Raw genomic sequence first — 6,000 nt, 5'->3', positions numbered from 1 at the left:
TGGCAGCATCCTGAAAGAGGGACTCAGGGACCATGGCATTGTCATAAACCAACAGGTCCCTGTTTTTACCTAATTCTAGGTCTTTGGAGTATCCCTGGGGAAGCAGATGGAGACACTGGAGGAGCTAACCCCCTTCTCTATCCCTAGTCACCCCTTGGTACTGCCACTGGGACCAAGTACAAAGGAGGCCATAGGTGTTCTATTTAAGGGCCTAAAAGTGGCCAGAGTGAATGAGAGGGTAGAGCAATTGGAGGAGTGGGTGTCAGGAGGGGCTGGATCCTACAAGGTCCTAGAGGTCACCTCAAGGAGTCATCCAGCGCTTTAGAAAAAATATTGCGTTGATCTGTGGAAACCTGGGAGAGGGTGGGGAAGAAGGGTAACTCATGAAGGCCAGGTCTTTTGTGCTGACCCTGCTTGTTTTCAACAGATGGAATATTTTGTCACAAAAGAAGGAATAAAATCCTCATCCTCAGCTCCCTTGTGGAGAGTGGGAGGGTCCTACTTGTCATCATGAAGCCCACAGGGCCTTCAGAGTTGGCCTGGTCCTGCTTCCTCAGTCACAGATGAGGAAACCGAGGCTGTGTGGTGAGGGACTTCCCAGGCCAGACCACGTGACCAGCAAAGGGCTCAGGTAGGACTCACACCTCATCTGCCTGTCTCCAAAGTCCACACCTTGTCCACACATCACCCTTGGATGCCACCTGGGCCACCCACAGCTTTCCCAAGGACTGGAACCCCAACCCTAGAGGCTCGTCTCTGCTCCCTCTCCTGGGTGGCAGAAGAGAAAGTGTCCCCTACATAAGTGCCATCACCAGACTGCTGTGAACAAAACCACATCCCTGTGTCTGGGAGAGGCCAAGGCCATGTGAGGAAAGCTGCCTTCCAAGGACCAGCTGGTGTGGGAGCTGGAGCGTTTGCTGGTGGCCGCTCTCCCAGGAACATTAAACTCAGGAACTCATGTTGGGCAGGAGGCCCTGGGAACCGGCCTTGTGCTCCCCTCTCCAGGGGCTGTCTCAGCCATGGTCTTTGCTCCCAGCGAATCTCTTGCTGAACATCTGTATTGTTCAGGGAACTGGCGCTGGGGCTGGTTGCCACAGGAGCTCCAAGAGAGTCCATCATTTCTCGGGCTGTCACCTCTGACCCCACAGAGACCACGTATCCCAAGGTCCACATTCTGACCTTGGGAATCTGGAGTGAATTAGGGGAAATTTAGACCGATATGCTCTTTCCAGTGTCCTGTGAAAGTTAAGTGAAACCAGGAGGCATCTCATTCCAGGGAGGAGATGAGATCTGTCAGGAGAACGGAGGAAATAAATACATGAGGTGTTTGTTTGCAAAGCAGTTGTTTCTTCGTTGCTCAGAGCTTGTCAGAGGGAAGTCAACCTCTAGCTGGGCACTAGGCAGCAAAGAAGTTCTTGAGCAGTCCCGTCTTCTGTCCCCCATTCCCACCCATGGCCCCCACCCTGGCGCCTTTGCACAAGCTGTTTCCCATGGTTGCAGTGCCCTTCCTTACCTTTTCCTTCTGGAGAACCTCTAGTCAACCCACATGGGCAAACTCAAACAATAACGCTCGGACTCCCTACTCAAGCTGAAGTGGTGGCTACTCTTCTGGGTTCACCCAATACCCAATTAACGCCCCCACAGGGACCTTGTTACATGGACTTGGAGGGCCCCTGCACCCCCTCCTTCTAAGGGCATGACTGGATTTTGAGTGCATTGCCCACCCCATCCCATCCCCACTTGCCAGGGCCACACCTGGTGCAAGGCAGGCTGGGATTTATGGCCTTGCATTGGGCACATATGTGCCATAGTGAAAGTTCTGTTTCTTTTCTTTTTTTTTCTTAGATATATCTTTTATTTGTGATTTACTCAGATTATGCTTCAACAGGGAAATGATTGGCTGTTTAATGAATAATTTTTAGACAACTGGTTGCTTCCAGTTCCATCATGAACACAAAGAAGGCTCATATCCCAATATGCAGTGTTCCTGGGTAGTTTGGCCTGAAATTATATTGTGCTTCTGGCCATGAGAACTTTCCTTTGAGTTCCCCACATGGGACTGGATTATCCCCACAAGTTGGACGATCTTTTAATTGTGAGTGTTTTTTTTCAGGGCTGTATACGCACACTCTCAGGCTGGATGAAGTGGGGAGTGTTGGGATTAATTACTCTTCAGAAGTCCTCTCTTCTACCACTGTGGTTTGGTGGGTTCACAATGTAACTGTCTGGATGAGTATTTCTTCTTTATATCCTTGTTTGTTGGACTTCCATGCAGCTCGATTTTCTGGAACTTCTGGTTGTCTCTAGTTTTGAGGTAGTTGTATTCCTTCTTAGTTGTCGGGGGAGACTCAGCGTGTCTATCTAGGCCTCCATCTTGGCTGGAAATCAAATGTACTGTTTCTATGTAACAGGGGGCAAATGGATTTTGGAAACAACCAGAAACATTTCCAAAATAACAGCAGAGAGCATTTTTGTTTGTTTCATTTTATTTTGTTTTACATATTTCAACGCTCTAGCATTTTCATTGCATATTTGACCATCCCAACAAACCTGTGAGAAAACTGGGGCTCAGGGGTGGACATGTCTTTGGGCGAGGACACTACAGGCAGAAAGAATGGGACAGAAACCTGAATATGTGATCTAACTGAGGAGTTCAGTTTAAAACCTCCCAAATCCTAGAGGAAAAGAAGCTGACCAGGCAGCTCTTTACAGGGAGAAGAAAAGGGGTCTGAGCTGAGCCCTGGCTCACTGTGTCTGTTTTGTTACATTTCTGTCCCCGAAGCTATACTCATTGAGGCTGCCGTGCAGAACAAATGGTGAGTGGTGGGCTTTCGGGGGGCTGGGCCAGCTGCTCCTGGAGGCTGTGTACTGGGGGCCAGCCTTAATGGGAACCCCAGGAAACTGAGGAATGAAAGGATGTCTGGGGCTGAGATGGGCTGGGAAGGGGTTGGGTGCCCTGTCCTGTGAGGAAAGAACAGCTGAACAGTGGGGAGAAAGACAACATCTGGGGATGAAATTTTTTATCTTCTCACCTCCGTCACCAGCAGGACTAAAGGAAGGAGAGTAACAGAAGGAAGTGAGGGCTGTCTGGGACTGAAGAGGACACTTGGCTAGTTCGAAGCAGCTCCTCCCTCTCTAAGGCTGGAGTCCAGGGATCCCCCATTTGTCACACTCCAGACCCAGTGCCTGAGATGGCTGCCAGCCTTTCTTGAAGGCACCCCACCAACCAGCAGATTCCATTTTATGTTTCTTACTACTGCTTTTTGTCTTCCACAATAAGAGACCTTCCCCTTTATATTGGATATGACATCAGTGTAAAGTGACTTGCAAAGTGCTGTCCCCAAGGAATCATATATCATGGCAGAGAGGGACAAGGATGGAGAACAGACACTGGGTCCTGTTCCTAGCTCTGGCACCAATGCTCTGCGTGACCTTGAGCACATCCCTTCTGCTCTCTGGGCCTCAGTTTCCACTATGTGACTGTGAGAAGAAAAGTGTCTGTGGGAACTCAGTGGGACAATGCTCAACATGCCTGGCCTGGTGTTGGCACGCAGAGGAATCTGGACAGTGTTTGTGACTCATCTTGGACCTCTTAGGGCTGTTTCGGGAGTTCAGTGAGAAAAACATGCAGAGCACCCTGCTCCAAGCCTGGCACAGAGCAGGTGCTTGGTGGCTCCTGTTCTCTGTCCCTCCTGTGTATACCCTGTGTTATGGGCTCAGTTGTGTCCCTCAAGAATTCATGTGTTAAAGTCCTCCCTCCCAGTATTTCAGAATGTGACTGTATTTAGAGATGGCTCTTTAGGAGGTAATTAAGGTTGAGTTCTTTGGGATGGGTCCTAATCCAATGACCAGTGTCCTTATAAGAAGATATGAGGGCACAGAGCAGCAGAGATGGAAGACCACATGAACACAGAGATAGAAGATGCCCATCTACAAGCCAAGGAGAGAGGCCTCAGAACCAACCAACCCTGCTAACACCTTGATCTTAGACTTGGAGCCTCCAGGATTGTGAGAAAAAATGTCTCTGGTACTTTGTGTGGTAGTCCAAGCCAATGAATACAACCCAATTTCTTCGGCTTTGTGCCTTTGTCTATGCTTCTTGGCTGTTCTGTCCCAGTCCTGAGGCCCAGGGCATGACCTGGGGAGTCTAAATGAGCATTCAGCAGAGCCTCTTAGACTCTAACATGCTTGAGAATTACCCCTAGAGCCTGTTGAAATGCACATAGTTCACTAGGTCTGGAGTGAGGCCGGAGAGTCTGCATTTCTAACTAGCTCCCAGGCGATGCCTAGGCTGCTGGTCCATGACCCACACTTCAAGTAGCAAGAGGACAATGAGGTGGTAAAGCTGGATGGGTGAGTGAAGAAGGAAAGCCTGTCTCCTAAGTCCTGGGCATAGGTCAAAGGTCACAAGTCTAGCTCTTTTACAACCTCAGAGGACAGGCTGAGGCTGCTTTGGTCAGAGGTGGCGACATCTGGCACCTTGTAGGTGACCTCCTGTGGGGAAATTACCATGTGCAGGCCCCATAAGAGCCCCTCCGGAGGACCACCTGTTTCTGCCATCAGTTGGAAGGAACCTCTGAGCTCCTCTTACACAGGTGGGGAGACCAAGACCAAGACAGGCCACATAATTTGTGGGGCTCAGTGCCAAGTGAAAACTAGGGCCCCTTGTTCAAAGAGTACTAAGGATTTTAAGATGGTGACCATGGGGCATTAAACCAAGTGTGGGGCCATGTTGGTGTAGTGAACAGGTTAAATGTCCCTGGAGGTGGCTGGACCAATTCAGGGATGGTCCCTCAGCAAGTGGGAAGCTCAGGTCAGTCTAAACCTCAGGCTTGAGCCCTGCCTGGTCATCTTTCTATCACATGCCACTACCTCACTCTTACCTTCTGAGCCTGGCTGAGTCTGAAAATCAAGCTACAGCCGAGCAGCAGAGGCCCAGGGTCGGGGAAGGGAGGGAGGCGAGGGCCTGGCAGTCTCCTTCCACCCCAGGGTCCTGGTTTTGCCGTGCTAGGCAAGGGAAACTGAACTCCTAGCTGCTTTCCCAGAACTGCACGGTCCTCTGGTTCTGTGGGTCCCTGCTCAGCCGATGGAGCAGGGGTGGGAGACAGCATCTAGAAGGGGAAAAGGCCTCAAAGGCAGACTCTGCCAACCTCACAATTTCACACTCACTCTGTCCAGGCCACTGACAGCAGTTAGAGCCAGGTCGTTCGTTACGTGAACCAGGAGAACTTGTGAAGTGATTGAACACTGTGCCATGGCCAGATTCGCTTTTAGAAAGACCACATTACCAAGTAGGGAGAGGGAGAATTTGAGACAGCTAGTCTGAACGGGAGGCCACTTTATTGATTATTCCATGGCTCAGGAAAGAGAGGACGTGGATTTGAACTGAGGCAATGGCAGGGAGGGGACTAGTTAAAAAGATGGCCCAGGACTGAGAGCTTTTCAGCGCTCCTTGGATGTGGGGATCTAAAAGTAAGCTCCATGTTTCTGGCTTCACTGGATGAATAAATGGTACTGCCATTCAGTGAGATAGGTGTTGCAGAACACTGGTTACAACTGGCTGAAAACTTAGTCACCCCGACCTCTTAACGAAAAGAAAAAGGAAAAGGAGAGTATCCAGGTTCATCTGACTGAACAGTGTGAGGGTAAATCTCACTTGTTTTAGGGGCACCTGGATCCAGAGTTTCAAACCACATCATCAGTATATTCTCTCTCCATCCTTGGCTCAGGTGCTATGAGCTGACTCTGTTCTTGACAGATCTTTCCACAAGGCACAAGATTACTGCCAGCCGCCTGGTCACAGAACAGCTGCCAACACCTCTCTGAATTACATCCTTCTAGGTTCAAGTTCAATAGAAATAAGTAAGAGTTTGTGTCCTAGCACTTCCATGGAAGTTCTGAGATTCTCTCTAATTGAACCAGCTTAAGTACATGCTCACCCATGAACCAATCACCATCCTTGTGCCAATTGACGTGGACCTGATCCATGAGCTTTGGTGG

This window comes from Furipterus horrens, unplaced genomic scaffold (assembly GCF_987537825.1).
Source record: "Furipterus horrens unplaced genomic scaffold, mFurHor1.1.pri manual_scaffold_4, whole genome shotgun sequence".
Taxonomy (NCBI): domain Eukaryota; kingdom Metazoa; phylum Chordata; class Mammalia; order Chiroptera; family Furipteridae; genus Furipterus; species Furipterus horrens.
Note: the sequence above shows the minus strand (reverse complement) of the source record.